Here is a 17,909-nt window from a genome sequence, read left to right as displayed (position 1 = left end):
CTAATATGTTAGCACAACATATCAAGATTGATATCTTTGGCATAGTTTAAATGTCAGCATTAGTCCTATAAGCATGAGCATTGATCATCTTCTTATACAGGTATTTTAGTTTCCATCTGAAAAATTTAGTTTCATTTGAGAATCATACTGTTTTGTCAGTATGGCTTTGTACTCTGCAGATTTGGGATTATTATCACATAGCAATATATTGTACATTCTTACAAAATTTTTATATGACATAATTATATGCTTTTTACGGCATAATCTTTTTAAAAAAGCAACCTCAAAAGTACAAATGGCAGTAATATTTATCAGGCTAATTAAATCATCATCAACAATAATAGTATTAAAAATTGTCTGGAGAATTCAGTCCCCGCTTTACGCTATTGAAGTAATCTGGTTTGAATATTTAATTGGGCTTTATTATCTGAAAAGTTTTAGGTTTCTTGCCTTACTCTCTACCATATACTTCCAAACTGGGTCTTACTATTTGTTCATTGACAGTTTTTTAAGGAGAATTTTTGAATCTAATCTCTTGGGCTCTGGTTGCATCATTGATTTTCCTTCCTGAGCAGTATATACACTAAAGATATATAACTGAAACAGTGGCAGCCAGTATCTTCCTGAAGTAGCTTAGAAAATTATGGTTATATCATATAAACGTTTTTTCTTCAGATAATGGATTTATCTATGTTCTAAACCCACATTTAACTACAGTTAGCAAAATGATATTTTTATGAGGTACCACTATCAGGAGTAGTATTGCATGTCTTGGAATGCCACAGAGAATCCAAAACAGCAATAGGGAATAACAGTATTTTAAAATACTCGTCTTATTACAATAAGGCATTTGCTTTTTAGAACGTGGTCCTACTATTTACCATTTAGTTTATGCCACTAAGATTTTTAAAGTATATGACCTTGTTTCAAAACTTTTATATTTGAAGTTTTATATTTCATATCAAAGTACAAGATGTACTTAATGAAAACAAATCAGTTAAAATTGAAATATATTTAGAATATCAAATAGGCATATATTTTGTTCTTTAGTATGTTCTTTTTTAGAGATTTTAGAGAGAGGAAGGGAGGGAGAGAGAGAGACAGACAGAGAGCAAGAAAGAGAGAAATATCTATTTGTTGTTCCACATATTTATGCATTCATTGGTTGCTTCTTGTATGTGCCCTGACCAAATATGAACCTGCTGCCTTGGTTTATTGGGAGGATGCTCTAACCAACTGAACTACTAGACTAGGCCTATGTTTTGTTTTTTTAAATAGATTAAAAGAACAAGTATATTGGTTAAGAACACAGGCTTTGTAGTCAGATATCAATTAATCCAAATAACAGTGGGGCCCTGGACAAATTATTTACCTTCACCTAGCCTCAGTTTTCTTATCTGAAGAATAGGATTCGTCTTACCTGCTTTATAGGGTTCTGAGAAGATTAAAGGGGATAATTTATGCAATGCACTTTGCTTAGTATTTGACAAAGAACACATGTTCAATTCTTATTATTAGGGAATACTAGAAAATCCCATTCTAATCTTTTGCCCATCTGAGAATCCTTTTAATATGCTCTTGACCATCTCCTTCCCAATGGGTCCTAAGTTTCTAAAGAGTTTGCCCACTAATCAACACTCATTGAATAATTATTCCTTCCTTCCCCCTTTTAAAAATAAAGACACAAAGCTATCAACCAGGATTACCTTTTGATAACCAGTCTTGTTATTTCACTGAATTAATAGGATACTAGCTCAATGTGATATTTTAGTTTTACTCTGCAGTCTTATTAGAATGGGTTTCTTTTACTATATTTGGATAACTCTCCTGTTTTCAGGGATCTTAGACTGAGAAGTAATGATGCAACTTTTCATAAACTCTTACACTTCATTGTCCAGTATATATTTTCCTTTTCACATTGGTTATGTATTAATTCATTTGAAAACAGTTTGCACCTTATTTATAAGCTTTATTCAAAACACAGTCATTAATATAAAATAATGACAATAAATAGTTGTATAAAGATGAATTCATCAGATTATTCTATAATTTTATAATACACTGATTTACATTTATTTTACTAAAGGTAGAAAATGTGTGAGGTCACCACTTGTATGCCTGTAGCAATAAGTAATTTTGGAAGGATTTGCCAACCCTAACTTTGAGATTTAGTAACCTTGGAACATTATATAGTAAAATATATAATATGAAATCGTAGAGGAAAAATGTCAGCTTTTACTCCATTTCTTTGGGATTTAAAGATGTTTAAAGAAACATTTTAGTTGGCTTCTATATATAAAGTTACTATTTAATAATTTTCAATATATATATTTTCTACACAATTTGATTAAGAATGCATTTTTCCCCCTCATTTTAGAGTGATCTAAAATAGCCCTAATCGTTCTCAAACTACAGATGTCATTTATGCATTCCAATTGAAAATTTACTTTGCGGAAGCACTGTATATTGTATAGGCTTTCACCTGCCTCTCTCATCTTACCTGCTGCCATCCTCCCTAGTCCTGTTTAGTGTTTATTAGTTATATGACTCCTTTTACATTGTTTTTATAATTAGCCCCAGCATATAAAAGTAGGCAGACTCTCAGCTCAGCCATCTCATTCGCTTCCTTTCTCCAGTGAATCTGACACACATTTTTAAAGGAATTTTTGGAAAAATGCTAGGAAATGTGATTTAGATGGTAAGGTATTATTTCATTCTTATCAATTCAATAATAATTATTATTATTTTTTACAATTTCTATACATCTGACTATCTCTTTGAACAAATAACATGCTATTGATCCACTAATGATATAACTCAAGCATGATTTTGCTTCAGAAGGTTCCCTTCCCAGTCCTGGCTATGTTCTAGCCTCTAGGTTAACTCTCTAGTGTAGTCCAAAAATACTGTGTTTGCACAATCACATATGCCTGCTTATTGCTGACTCTTGACTCCTGTATTCTTCTTTCTCACTACTTTTATTGGAAGCTGTAATCCCAGTCAGTATTGCTTGCCTTTGCTTTACAGTGCCTGGTCAAGGAGATCAGGTTCCTGGGGCTTCCTGTGCAGGCAAAAATGGGTAAGGGCTGATAGGGGCTGAGTCCAGGAAAACTAAGGGTGACACGGCTGGCCTGAAAATAAAAGTACATTAGTTGGAGAGAGAAAACATATATTGAGAGGTTATGTGGGAGGAGAGATGAGAGAGAGTGACTTGGCTGAGAAATAAAGGTTTTTAAAAGTGCCAGCCAAAGAATGGCAAAGAGGAGGAAAAAAAAGTTCTGTTCTGATACATACTCTGTCACTAGCTAAAGCCTTAGGCTTGTCACTTAAACCTTCCAGCTCTCAGTTTCTCTATCTGTAAAATGAAACAGTAGGGCCACGTGATCTCTGAAGCCCTTTCCAGCACCAATAGTATGATTCCATGACAAGATCGCCACTGGGAAAGGGAAACATGCCAATAACACGGAGCCAGGAATTGGTGTTTCCTTTGCAGATGGACTCAGAGGCTAGCATTTTGCTTGTCTTTTGTTTCTTCTGATAAGAACAACAACGAAAGAAAACCCAGCATCTGGGTCTAGCATAATGGCCATACCTTGACACAGTCTCAGAAGGTTCCTCCATTTCAGTGGCCCCTTTAGGGAGCTGTGGCTAAGTGCCTTGATGTCCTCACCCACATAGGAATTAGCTGAGTCTAACAGCTTGAGCTCCTGACCAGCCAGCTCCTCTTTGTGTGTGCCAGACAAGTGTCTGACAGTTAGGGCTCCTGCCTGTTGCTCACCAGTGAGGTATTTAAAACAGGATATAATTTCTCAAGTATGTGAATAGGCAGTTTGACACATACAGATGGGGAGAGATTTGCTAGTTCTCTCTCACCAGAAGCAATAAAAATTAATTTAGGTTTCTGTTTATTTAATTTTTTAACATTTCTAACCCAATTATTAAAACCTGACTTTTTCTTCCCTTCATGCTATTTGATGGTTTTAGAACTAATGTCCTGTCAAGGAGTCTGGGAGAGTTCTCAGGGCCTTTGGAGTACTTTGAAACTGTCTGGGAAACATTGCCATCTTTTATGTTTTTCATTGATATTATTGTTTTTCTTTTTTTTCTTTTTTCTGAATGTTATTTATACTTGGATAAACATTCTTTTTATTCAGATTTGGTAGCAGAAAATTTGTGTCTCTTGGTTAAGAATTGTGTTTTTCTCAGTGGTTAGAGCATCGGCCCACAGACTAAAGAGTCGAAGGTTCAATTCTGGTCAAGGGCAGTACCTCGGTTTCATCTAGGTCCCTGGTCCTGGTTGGGCTTGTGTGGAAGGCAAGCAATCCATGTGTCTCTTGATGTTTCTCCTCTCCCTCCCCCTCCTCACTCTGTTTGAATATAAATAGAAAAATATCCTCGCATGAGGATTAAAAAAAAAAAAAAAAGAATTGTGCATTTCCATAAAATTTTACATTAATGTTAATTCAGCAAGTAGACTTATCAAGATTTTAGAGCATTGCAGACTATGAAAAGGAAACATTTTTGCATTAGTTCAAGATGTCTTATGTTCTGCTATCTCTCACCTCTTTTACCAATCTAATAAGGAGTGTATGAAAGTTGAATGGATTGTAATTATTGTTTCTTTAAAATTAATTATTTTATTGATTAATTAAAAAATATTATTGAGTCTGAACTACATTCAGATTCAAATGCTTGATAGCACCTATATATTTCAGTATATAACTAGCATCCTTAAAAATGTATCTGACCCTCTTCAGTGTCAATTAGCATAGATTATTTTGTGCATACCCATTTTAGAAACGCTTTGCTTTTTTCAGTTAAGTTTCTTTCTTCATGCCTTAGTTGGGTTGGGGGACGGTGAGGGAGATTGCTGGAGAGAGACAGGAAGAAGCAGATACATTTAGAAATCATACCCTGTTTCCATTGTTAAATATTAGTGCATTGCATGTTCTACCCAGTTTGAGTTTTTGAACTGTGACATTTTGATGGGGGTAGGGGTTGAGGTGATGACTAGGGGTGTGGGGAGGGGGGAGACAGAAGTGACAAAGGTGATCAAAGCCATTTCCAGATTTTTTTCCTTTCCTGCTGTAGTATTGTGCATAGTACATACACTTTTGGGAGGATAGGCTTCTTACTACTTTATATATGTGATAGCTTTCTTCTAAAGATTAACTGTATCTGTATGTCTATTATCCCTTAGTACATTAGTGGATGTGCAATAGTATCCTTCTAAGGATTCTATATTGTGATTAGTCATACACAGCTTTAGAAAGGTAGGAATAAAAGAAAGGAGTACTGAGGAAATCTATTTTGTATGTCAGATAGCAGAAATAATGCCTTATGCCTCCCTATCTACATTTTGCTTTGAGTAGATTGTTTTGTGGAGATTTTTTTTTAAAGAATCTACGTTTTTCCCCTGCTCCTATTTAGGCTGACATTTTAAAGAACCAAAGAGTATATATAATCTGTCACATTAGGCTTTCACTGATTGGCGTCTGATTATATCTGATGACAATCTTGCAGATAAGTTTTAATGAAGTGTCAGTGTAAGGGTCGTTAGTAAAATATACACAGAAAGATACACTTTAGTAACCTGAAAATCACCTTTACCATGTTAAATTTACAGTGTGTATTTTGACATGCCACAATGAAAACCTAACATGAAAAATTAATATACAAACATCAGAGGAAGTTAGTCTTTATTTACAATGTGATTATATTGTATGCTTTAAAGAACATTTTTAGACATTTTGTTTAGAAAGTCACTTTATATTTTTAGGGTGTATTTATATTAAGAAAAGTGGAATTTGTCTTAGATATGTGTGTGTATATGTTTGTGTAGACCTTTAGAAAGTCATTTTATTTTATTTTTTTTTAATCCTCACCCAAGGATATTTTTTCCATTGATTTTTAGAGCAAGTGGAGGGGAAGGAGGGAGTTGGGAGAGAGAGAGAAACATCAATGTGAGAAAGACACATCGATTGATTACCTCCCACATGCGTTCCACCAGGGTCAGAGATTGAACCTGCAACCCAGGTACATGCCCTTGACCGGGAATAAAACCCAAGACCCTTTGGTCCTTGGGTCGTTGCTCTAACTGCTGAGCCACATCAGCCCAGGCGAAAATCATTTTAATACACATTGTGCTTGGTGCTTTAGAACTTCTGTCCGTACCACTTTTGCATTATACATATCTTTTAATAGCATTAGAATCCACTCCAGTGATGTTTTCTTGAGGCAAAGAAAATTAGGGGAAATGTTTGACTTAATGTTCTTTGATTGATCTTTCTGTGATTTGGGGAATATTTTTTTAATAGTGCCTCACATTATATGATAATTTTTAGAGGCTACTTTTAGTTAATACAAGCCATGAATACTGAAGTCAAATTATATCATAGTTAAAGATAAAAATTGTAATTTATTCTTATTATAGGCGATTAAGATATTGCGCTGCTGGATCAACATTTGATATATTCCTTTGTTTTTAGAAGTCTGTCAAGCTTTGAATTTAAAGCCTTTTAAATAATGTTGAATGACTAGAACTGTATAATAGATGTGGATTTATGTTTCAGCAAAGGTTTGAGAACCATATGGCTTGGAAATGATTTTACTTTTGAAATTGGTTGGCAGTGTATTTTAATATTTTGATTGGGTTAGACTTGACCATTTATTGGTGTTGACAGAAATGCAAGTGACTCTAGACAGAAGATACTGATAAAAAGTAATTTTTGAGGGGAAGTCATTGTAGTGATCCTGATATTTCACTTATGTCCAGCCCTGCTGCCCTTGGTAAACTTTAAAGTAAAAGCTTCTTTCTTGGATAATGTAAGCCCTTCTGTTATATTGTGGTTTTATGAATTTACATTGCTATCTAGAATTTCCCAAATCTTACAGTAGATTCTTATATGATGTATTATGTGTGAGCTTTGGAAGTTCCAATTTACCTATTGGTTTACCAACCTTGGAAAGAATGCCAATAGGTGACATACCAGGCCCAGAACAACACTTAATCTGAAGGAATGTGGTAAGAATTATGGTAATTTGGGCAAGATCATATAATTGGATAAACTAGAATATGAACAAAATGATTAAGTACAATTTAGAGTAAAAGGTCATTTTAGGGGCTATATGTATTAGAAACCTAATTTGCCATATTCAGCATATCTAGTGATATTACCACTACTACTGCTAATAACATTATTTCTAATATTTGATTCAAAAACATTCTAGCAGAGGCCTAAGAGATACTTGGATATATCAGTCTATAAACTTGTAGTTTTACATCATTGTCCTTTGGCTTTTACTTTTGAATAAGGATTAAAAGATTTATACCAATGTGTATTTAGTGCCAATACTATTTTGGTTAAATCCTGAAATGACTCAGATTTTTATTGAATGTTAAGGAGTATTTTGGAAGAAAAAAAAAAAAAGAATGAGGTATTAGATACAAAATTACATATTCCCAACTGTGTGGACCTTAGAAGACTACAAAATGATATTTGGGAATCAGTGGAGATAAAAAAGAAGGGTAGGAAGAGATATTGAAAATGTAGTTAGATAAAATTAGTGGAGAGTTTTGAAATAAAGATAAAAATAAGGTAAGATGGATAAGTAAAAGTATGATCAGTGAACTAATTTGTTGGAAAAAGGTTTTTTGTTTTTTTTTCCTTACTGTGATTTTAACTAATCAGGGAAGCTGAGGAGTAGACTGTACTTAAGTTTCTTTATGGGCACCATTTGTGTTTATCTTTGTTGGAAATAGAATAAATCTCTGGGACCTTTGACTATTATTATATAGGGTTTCACTACTACTTAATGTTGTGTTTAGAAAAGTATTAAATTCAGATGTTACATCTGAGTTTTCTTATAATTATTTTATTACATAGTTATACAACATTAGTTATACAATATTAGTATACAAAATATACATAATATATTCACTTGAGATACTCTTTTGGCTTATCTGATATCGATAGCAGTTTACATTTGGGAAGCCAATATGTTGTGGAAAACTGTGTACCATAAATGTTCATATTCTTAACACTGGGAACTTTTATACTTTACACTGAAGTAGAGAGACTAGTATAAGGAATCCTTATGTGCTCATCACACAGATTTAACAATTAGTATGTTTTATTCTTAAGCCTATATAATTTGAAATAGTTTTTTATTGAAATAAACTTAATCCTTTGTACTATTGCTTTGAAAATTTTTTAATCTAATTTTTAGAATAGACTCAATGTGGACTTGAAACAATGCTTACATTATTTTTAAGACAAAATATTTAAGTGTGATTGCTCATGTTGTTTCTTCTCAGCACAGTATTTATTTAAATCAGGAAGTTTGTTCTCAGTTGTTGGTAGAGTCTTTTTTTTTTTTTTTTAATCCTCTCCTGAGGACATTTTTCCATTTTTTGTTCAGATAGAATAGGAGGGAGAGAGAGGAAGAGAGAGAGAGAAACATCGATGTGAAAGGGACACATTGAGTGGCTGCCACCCACACGACCAACCAGGGCCAGGGACAAACTGCAACCGATATACTACGTGCCCTTAGCGGGAATCGAACCCGGGTCTCTCGGGACCGCAGGCCGACACTCTAACCGCTGAGCCAAACCGGCCAGGGCGGTAGAGTCTTTTGTTTAGTAATTTCAGGCTCTTCTACTTGAAATGTGACCTGTCATTAAAAAGGGAGCAAGCACAAGGACAGCAGTCCATATTAGCACAGCACAGAAAAACAGTTGTCTTGAGATATACCTCTCAGAGTTGAAATGGTGCTAATCTTTTGTACATCATTCTTTTAATTTGCTTGTGGGTAGATGTGGGTGAACTGTTAAGAGCCGTTTTTTAAGTTGATAAGGGAAGAGAACCAACTATCTTCAGGAGTATTCCCTTCAAGGTTAGCTACTCAGTTACTGGGACATAATAGAAGAATGTAAAGGAAGAGACATCATGGTAAGGGCTAATGTAGTGATAACTTATAACACCATTCAAAGCAGTTTAATATTTTCTTATTCACCAATTTCAGGGAATGAAGAGGTCTCTTCGTTTGTTTTTTTTATTTGACTGAAGTTAAACAGGTATGAAAGAATCTTATTTTCCAGTGCTAGTGTTTACAGGAAAAAATCCATTCATATTGGAAATTATTCTGTAACAAGCTGACTAGTACATAAAATAAGTAATGATTAATGTCACTTTAATAAACAATACAAAATATAGACCTAAATCTCTTTATTTAAAAGCTGATGGCCCTGGCCGGTTTGGCTCAGCGGTTAGAGCGTCAGCCTGCGGTCCGGAGAGACCCGGGTTCGGTTCCCGCTAAGGGCACGCACTTCAGTTGCAGTTTGTCCCCGGCCCTGGTTGGTCGTGCGGGTGGCAGCCACTCAATGTGTCCCTTTCACGTCGATGTTTCTCTCTCTCTCTCCCTCTCTCTCCCTCCCACTCTATCTGTACAAAAAAAAATAAAATAAAAAAATAAAAGCTGATGTTTCCTTGTTTGGATCTAATTAAATGTCTAGGTATGAAGAAGTAAATACATTACATTAAATAAGGCCTACATTTTTCAGTTATATAACTTTAATTGCTAAACTTTGTTCTGATTCGGAAGGTTCCATAGGAGTTAAAATATTTTGTCAGTCTTTTAAGATTTCTACTACAGCTTAACTAGCCAGACAGATTAATAAAGTGATATAAAATAACCAAATGATATACTAATTAAATGAGGTTATTTCTATGACTAAACTGTGATTTCTTTTCTCAAGGGGTTATATTTAATTCTTTCTGCCATTAGGAAACATCTAAGTTAAGTGATACTGTATATTAGACTGCCATATATTCAAGGTTTCCAAAACTAGATAGATGTAATAGTATACAGAAGAACACCAGTATAAGCTTAATCAGCCAAATAATGATTAAACAAAGTATAAACGTAACACTGCAAAACAAAGGATCATAGCGTAAATGTTAATGTCAGTAATATTTATAAAATATAGTATGAATTTTAAAAAAATTATGAATTTAATGTAATACCAATGTAAATATTGTTTGTAATATTTTTCGTGTGAGTGTGTTTTTAGTTATCTTTGTAGAGTCAAAGTGTTATTTGGCTTTTTTGTTTTGTTTTACATTCAAGATAGCATCAATTAAAGCAGCATTTTTCAATCTTTTTCATCTCATGGGACACATAAAAGTAATTACTAAAATTCTGGGGCACACACAAAATATAATTTTTTGCCAATTTGACAAAAAAAAAAAAAAGTAGGTGTAATTTTGATTCATTTACACCAGACAACTATTGTTGTGTTGGCTGTTGTCATTTTTTTATTTGGCAATCTAAGGGAAAAGAGGTCAGTGCCCCAACTAAATAGTTTGGTATTGCATATTCTAAAAATTCTTGTGGCACACTAGTTTAATATCGCTGAATCAAAGCAATGGTGATTTTATGCTAGTGTTTAAAAGCTTTTATAAAATTTGACTACCACTGAATTTATGTCATGTATAATTTAAAAATAAGCCATTTCCAATATGAGAATAATAATATTGGTCTACCTATTCTATATTGGAGTAACTCCCTAATAGTAAACAACTTAATGTTCTGATTTGGAAGAACACCATGTAAAGTAAAGCTTTATCCAAGAATGTACTGTATTTTCGAACCTTACCTGTCTGCATAGCAGCTAAGCTTTTGAGTCTGGAGATGAAACTACAAACCCGTATGATGAGGGTCAGGGGCTGAACTTCAGCCTTTCTCCCTTTTTCTGCTTAACTTTCTACTGCCCATTTACTCTGTCTGGCTCTGCACAGCCAACCAAAAGGGATAGCCAGGGTGCTAGAGATTAAGGAGGTGAGAAAGTCTGTCAGTAGAGATACATATGCTTCCAAATGGCACAAATATGTAGGATTCTAGTAGAGACATAATTAGGATGTTTTGTTTTATTTTTATTTTTTAAACATTTTTTTTTCCTTTATTGATTTTAGAGAGAGAGGAAGGGAGAGGGAGAAAGAGATAGAAACGTCAATAAGAGAGAACATCGATTGGCCGTCTCCTGCATGCCCTCCACTAGGGACTGGGCCCACAACCTGGGCATGCGCCCTGACTGGGAATCAAACGGGGACCTCTTGGTGCATGGGTTGATGCTCAGCCACTGAGCCACACTGGCTGGATAGGATGTTTTGTTTTAGAATCAGAATTTTTAAGTTGGAAAAGACTGAGAAAGTTGTATGTATATATGTATGTATGTATTTATTTATTTATCCTCACCTGAGGACATTTTTCCATTTTTTGTTTAGATAGAGTGGGAAGGAGAGAGAGGAAGAGAGAGAGAGAGAGAGAGAGAGAGAGAGAGAGAGAGAGAGAGAGAGAGAAAGAGAAACATCGACATGAAAGAGACACATCGAGTGGCTGTCACCCGCACAACCAACCAGGGCCGGGAACAAACTGCAACTGAAGTCTGAGAAAGTTATATAGTTCAACCCCCCAGCCCCCCCACTCATTTTAAAGATAAGAGCATGGAAGTTAAGTGACATGCATAATGACATAATGTTTATCATAGCTGGGGGTGTTGGACCTCAGACTCCATGCTTTTCTAGCTGTGTCCTCCTGTGATACCATATCTAGTACAAAACTTCTTAAAGGCATACAACCCAAATGTACTACCTTTAGTACTCAGAATACTTGTTTATCTACAAGTTCAAACTCATATTTTTTTTCTAGAAAAAGTACATTGAAGTTTTATAATTCTGTACTCTGAATAAATCATAAATAATTCTTAGACCTGTCATGCACCTCTACTTTTTTTTGATGATTCTAACCATTCTAGAGATTGTCGTAAACTATTGAATTATTAATTTTAAACAATTGAAACATTTGTTCCTGTAGGTCACTCTCTTTGAACAAAAGTAAAACACTGGCAGCTGATATCTGTGGTACAAGCTGAGACTTGCCCAGCTGGGCTTAAAGGTGTTGCAGCACTCTTAGTAAGCGAGAACCAGCAGAATGAGAATGTAAGGGGATTGCCTTTTATTCCATAGCAACCAGAAGCAATACCAGCAGTCATGCTATTGTATGACCTCTTAATCTGAATTTTTGGAAGGATATGTTGTTTACTAAATAATAGTATGAGATGGTGGCAGGAATAAGTAATTATCAACATTTTGTCTCATTTTGTGTGTGTGTGTATTAGAATTGGAAGTACATCTATGAGGTTAGGCTTGGACTTCATTTTGGTATCCCGTTTTGTAATAAAAACACACAGTTTGAGCACTAATCCTGTTGATTATTCGAAACAATCCCTCTAAGAGAGACCAAGAAAATGACAACTGAACTTTGTGGCAGTAACTTGATGCTCTTACCAGCTTCTTTTGTGGTACCAAATCTGAAAGGATGTAGTTGTATGAAACAGGAGTAGGTTTCCTATAGGGGAAAACCATTTGCCATTTGTTCTTAACAAGTAATTCCCCATGGACATTTCTTATAAAACCATTCCCTTTGGATTTATCTTGGCCTTCAATAAAAAAGGAGATACGATAAACAAAAGTATGATGAAATATTAGTTAGTTCTTGCATTTTTTGCATTGAATTTTCTCATTCTTAATCTTTAAGTTTAATGCTGCTGTTTCATCTGAATTAAGAGAGACTTGGAATGCAATGCATTAAATTGGGTTTGCTTTCTGTTAATTGAAGAAAAGGATTTTTTTTGGAGGGTGGGACAGAATTTAAATAATTTACTTTTAGACTAACAGTACTCCTGATCTGCTAACATACCTACTGGCCCATAAAACAGAATGGAAAATACAAATATTAAGAGTGTAATTTAGTTGACAAGAGAGTGCTAAATACTTGAAAATTTTAAACTAGATTTGAATATATACATTCAGTTACTGGCATAACTAAGTACTAGACTGCTATATTTGTTGGATATAAAGAGGAAGAATCTAAAACATAGAATGTGTTTTTAATATCTTAAGAATTTATAATTGATAAATTTTTATTTAAACTATATCTAAATATGGATTAATGGAATCTTCTAAAAAGAAATTACTTTGGCCCTGGCCGGTTTGGTTCAGTGGTTAGAGCGTCGGCCTGCGGTCCTGAGAGACCCGGGTTCGGTTCCTGCTAAGGGCACGTACCTCGGTTGCAGTTTGTCCCCGGCCCTGGTCGGTTGTGCGGGTGGCAGCCACTCGATATGTTCCTTTCACATCGATGTTTCTCTCTCTCTCTCTGTTCCTCTCTCTCCCTCCCACTCTACCTGAACAAAATATGGAAAAATGTCCTCGGGTGAGGATAAAAAACAAAAAAAAAAAGTAAAAAAAAAAAAAAAAGAAGTTACTTTGGAAATTTTCAAATAGCCCAAAGTTTTATGTGTCTCTGGATGAGAATCTTTCAGGATTCCTCATCGTCTAGTCATTAGAATCATTTAAAAAATATTTACAGAATGCCACAAAATTACCATTATGCCGTGCTGTTAGGTAGCTTACAGTGTACTATACATTTTCAAATTTATATTTCACTACTCTGCTCTGTAATTTCTTTGCTAGCCTAGCTTATGGTGTTCTGCAGTTGGTTAAGAACAGCAATTTTCAACCTTTTTCATCTCATGGCACACATAAACTAATTATCAAAATTCTATGGCACAGCATATTTTTTGCTGATCAGACAAAAATATAGGTGTAATTTTGATTCATTCACACCGGACAGCTGTTGTCGTGTTGGCTGTTGTCATTTTTTTATTTGACAATCTATGGGAAAAAAGGTCAGTCCCTGACTAAATAGTCAGATATTGCATGTTTTTAAAATTTTTGACACACACCGGTTGAAAATTGCTGGTTAAGAGTGATAACTTTGATATGAACAACTTTGGGTTTGAATTCTAGCAGTACTACTCACTGATTAATAGTTTAACCTTAGGCAGATACTTAAACTCTGTGAAATAAGATTACTAAAATCTACTTTGAAAGATTGGTTCAGAGATTACATTAGATAGGCAAACAGCACTGTGTCTGACATGTGAATGCTCAGTAAATAGCAGTTTCTGTCACTACCCTATGGTCACTTGAATTCTGTCTTGTCATTTCTTTACAGCTTGGTTCTCATTCTTTATTCTACTTAGAATGTGTTTTCCACACTTCTTAAAACATTTTTTTTTATATATTGATATTTAGAGAGGAAGGGAGGGAGAGAGTTAGTGAGATAGAGAGAGAAATATGTTTGTTTTTTCACTTAAGTATGCATTCATTGGTTGATTTTTAAATGTTTTTATTTGTTGATTGATTTTAGAGAAGGAGAGAGAGAGGGAGAAATGTTGATGAGAGAGAAACATTCATAAGAGAAACAGATCTGTTGTCTCCTGCACGTCCCACTGCTGGGGATCCAGCCTGCAATCTGGGCATGTGCCCTGACCAGCAATCGAATTGGTGACCGGCCAGTGCATGGGAGGATGCTCAACCAACTCAGCCACACCTGCCAGGGCTCATTGGTTGAATCTTATATTTGTCTTGATTGGAAATGAACCCTCAACCTTGGTGTATCATGATAATGCTCTAACCTACTGAGCTACTGGGCCAGGGTCGCACTTCCTGAATTCATCTTTCCTAAAGTTAGAGTGGTTCCTAACTTGAATAAGATCACTTTAATGAATTTTTTATTAACCCTGATACTAATTAGAAATTGTGATTTAGAGTTTTGTTTGTAAATGATTGGTTTTTCTAAATTTTTTGTAAGCTTCCTAAGGGCAGACCACCACACAGTAGGTTTTGGAATTCAACACAAAACTCAGTGTCCTTTCCTGGTAGGAGCAATCAGTGAATAATTATGAAGCCTCAGATTGTTTACCTCTAATCAAATTATAGAAAATAATTTAGTCCTGATTTTATACTGACCTTTAAACGCAGTGCAGTTCAGCCCAGCCGGTGTGGCTCAGTGGTTGAGTGCCAACCTATGCACCAGGAGGTCGCCAGTTCAATTTCCAGTCAGGCACATGCCCAGGTTGTGGGCCTGATTCCCAGTGGGGGCATGTAGGAGGCATCAATGTTCTCTCTCATCAATGTTTCTCTCTCCCCCCCCCCCCTTCTCTCTCGAAAAATCAATAAAGAAAAAAAATTTTTTTAAAAGAAAAAAAGCAGTGCTGCCCTGGCTGATTTGGCTCAGCGGTTAGAGCGTCGACCTGCGGTCCTGAGAGACCCGGGTTCGGTTCCCGCTAGGGGCACGTACCTCGGTTGCAGTTTGTCCCTGGCTCTGGTTGGTCGTGCGGGTGGCAGCCATTCGATGTGTCCCTTTCACATCGATGTTTCTCTCTCTCTCTCTGTTCCTCTCTCTCCCTCCCACTCTACCTGAACAAAAAAATGGAAAAATGTCCTCGGGTGAGGATAAAAAAACAAAAAACAAAACAAACAAAAAAAAGCAGTGCAGTTCTATTAGTCCAAATAGGTTGGTTTATTTACTTTCTATATTTTTAAATGGGTTTAATGGCATGAATTCATGAATTTTGGATGTTTCTTTAAATATGGTATCATCTAGTAGACAGTAGATTTCCACTTATCTTTTAAAATTATTTTATCTAATTCTATGTGTATATGAATTTTGTGTATATATGTATGTGTAAGTATGTGTGTGAAATTCTGTAATTGCCTGAGATTTTCTTAGTGTCTGTTAAGACTAATAATTTCAGAAGTTGGGGAGTACCTTTTAGGATCCATTATCTTCTTCCTGTTTTCTGATTGTGGCAGGATATGGGAATTCCTTATGTAGCTTAATAAGGGAGAGGCATGGGGAGCATTATGAGGACTATCTGCTTTGGGGGAGACTATTTTGGATGTCCCAAACCTCGTGAGTTTCACCTTTTGCTACCTACCTTCACTGTCCTGTAGGGATGTCAAATGTGCAGAATCAGGACTTGAGTTCCAAGCTTATACCAAGGCACCTGTTGGTATCAGAATGGAATTATTACCGTAGTCAGATCTGAGGTTGGATTTATGATATCCATGAAGGGTTGTACTGTGGAAAGGTAGGGTTATCTGCTTTGATATCTATTATAGAGACTTTATCCTGAAAAAATTTTTTTATATGGATCTGTCTTTCATAAATCTGTCCAGCTCTATTTTTAATCAATGTATTTTTATTCTGTATCATCTTTTGAGGTGATGAGTTTGGTGAATTTACTATCAGTTGTGAAGTCATCTTAACCTTTTTCCTGACTCAAGGGGTTCCTTTCAATTTCTAGAATCAGTTTAGGTGTACAAGCTCATTTTCACTTTTTATATTCATCCATTTATTTATCGAGCAAATATTGGCACATACAATATGGGCCATGCAGTGAAATTCTATGGAGAATACAACAGTGAAGAAAACTGATCAAGTCTCTATCCTTGAGAAGGTTACATTCAAACAATTGAGGATGATGGAGAGAGAAGATAAATGAGTATTATAATGGGTGGTTATAAATGATATGGAGAAAAATAAAAAAAGGGGACTAGAGAGGGTAGGTGACAAGGGTGGAGAAGGTTATAATCTTAAGTAAAATGATCAGGAGGATTTTACTGAGAAAGTGATACTTGAACAAAACTTGACAGAGGTAAGTTTTGTATATTTCTTTGAATGTGACTTTATATAGTTATAATATTGATGATGCTTTGGTTGATGCTAGCCTTCTTTCTAAGCTAGAGTCCTAATTTTTACATTTGCCTTTATAATACTTTTTTTTCCTGTCTCTGCTGCCTTCTGTCATTCTTATATGCCTTTCTCTGAATGTACAGCCCTTTCATTTTACATTATTTTGAGGTGTATTGATGAAAAAAAAAAAAACCTATAGTTTTCTATAAAGAAACAAGCAGATTACGAGATTCAAAAACTACTTTTAAATTTTTTTTAAGGTGGTAGTGGATGTTAAATTTTTCAATCCACCCTACTTGCTTTGAAGTTGGAGGTTGTGCTGAAACATCAGTAATTATCACTAAAATATATCCTAAAATTTTGGAAAGAATTGCTCATTTAAATGAGAGAAAGTATCTGTATACAATGGGTTCTATGATCAGAATGCTTTTCCATGTCTTAGAAAATGTGAAACTAGAGTGTCATTGTTTATATAGCATAGCTCTCTGTCATTGTCTAGTCATCTTTAATCATGGATTTGTGAATTGAATTTAAAATTTTGTGTATGCAAAACGACATAAATGAGAGGTTATTTAGATAAGTAAAAGTTACTAATGGAGGTAAATTGTCTTGAATTCTGTTATTTTGACAAATAGGCTGTCATGCTGATATTTTTAGAATGAGGTTTTTAGTGTACTAATGTCAAAATCATATTTTCTAATTTCAGTTCAATGTCAAATATTAAGTATATATGCCTGTCATCCATTATGAAATGTACAGTTTGACAGTATTTGAGGCTATTGTACTGTATTGGAATACTTCAAAAAATGGCACAAAATATATAACATAACATAACGTGTGTTTATAACATATTTAAGTTAAGGAAGTAGAAATTGCTGTGGAACCTTAAACAAACAAGCAAAAACTACCTTTCTCTGTTTGAACTTACAAAATTATGGATACAGTATTTAGTTCTAATCCTGCTTTCCATCATTAAAGGCTGGTTAAGTGATTGTACTTGCAAATGTGCCCAGGCATTTGTGTCTGAAGTGAGTCAGTTGTGCCCACATTTTAGCAACCTGTAGGCTAGAGTTTATTGAAGTCAAGTAACTGCTATTTCTGTCATTTAAAATTATAAATAAATTGAAAATGACAGAAGCCTAATTTAGTATCACCACTTGTTTGTACCACCACCATGTTTATGGGAAAGTATGTGAGCTATAAAAGACAGCAGAGCAAGTCTACTCTCTTATTTTTTTCCCCTTTTTATTAAGAAAAAAATTTAAACATAAAAATAGAGCAGTGTGATGAAATAATGAAATGAATTC

General features: G+C 34.8%; 1 protein-coding gene across 2 annotated transcripts in view; it reads left to right on the top strand.

The window, feature by feature from the left end:
* Window positions 1-8,637: 8,637 nt before the first annotated feature.
* RFX3 (regulatory factor X3) overlaps window positions 8,638-17,909 on the top strand; it is a 290,497-nt gene continuing 281,225 nt past the window's right edge. The window contains exons 1-2 of one of the 2 annotated variants that reach the window (XM_036261527.1): window positions 8,638-9,076; window positions 11,875-11,999. The gene's annotated coding sequence lies outside the window, so the exon portion shown is untranslated. The remainder of the gene's footprint in view (window positions 9,077-11,874; window positions 12,000-17,909) is intronic. The other variant, XM_036261528.1, reaches the window with a different exon arrangement.

The sequence above is a fragment of the Molossus molossus genome, unplaced genomic scaffold, assembly GCF_014108415.1.
Source record: "Molossus molossus isolate mMolMol1 unplaced genomic scaffold, mMolMol1.p scaffold_m16_p_14, whole genome shotgun sequence".
Taxonomy (NCBI): Eukaryota; Metazoa; Chordata; class Mammalia; order Chiroptera; family Molossidae; genus Molossus; species Molossus molossus.
This window is presented reverse-complemented; position numbering and strand designations above follow the sequence as displayed.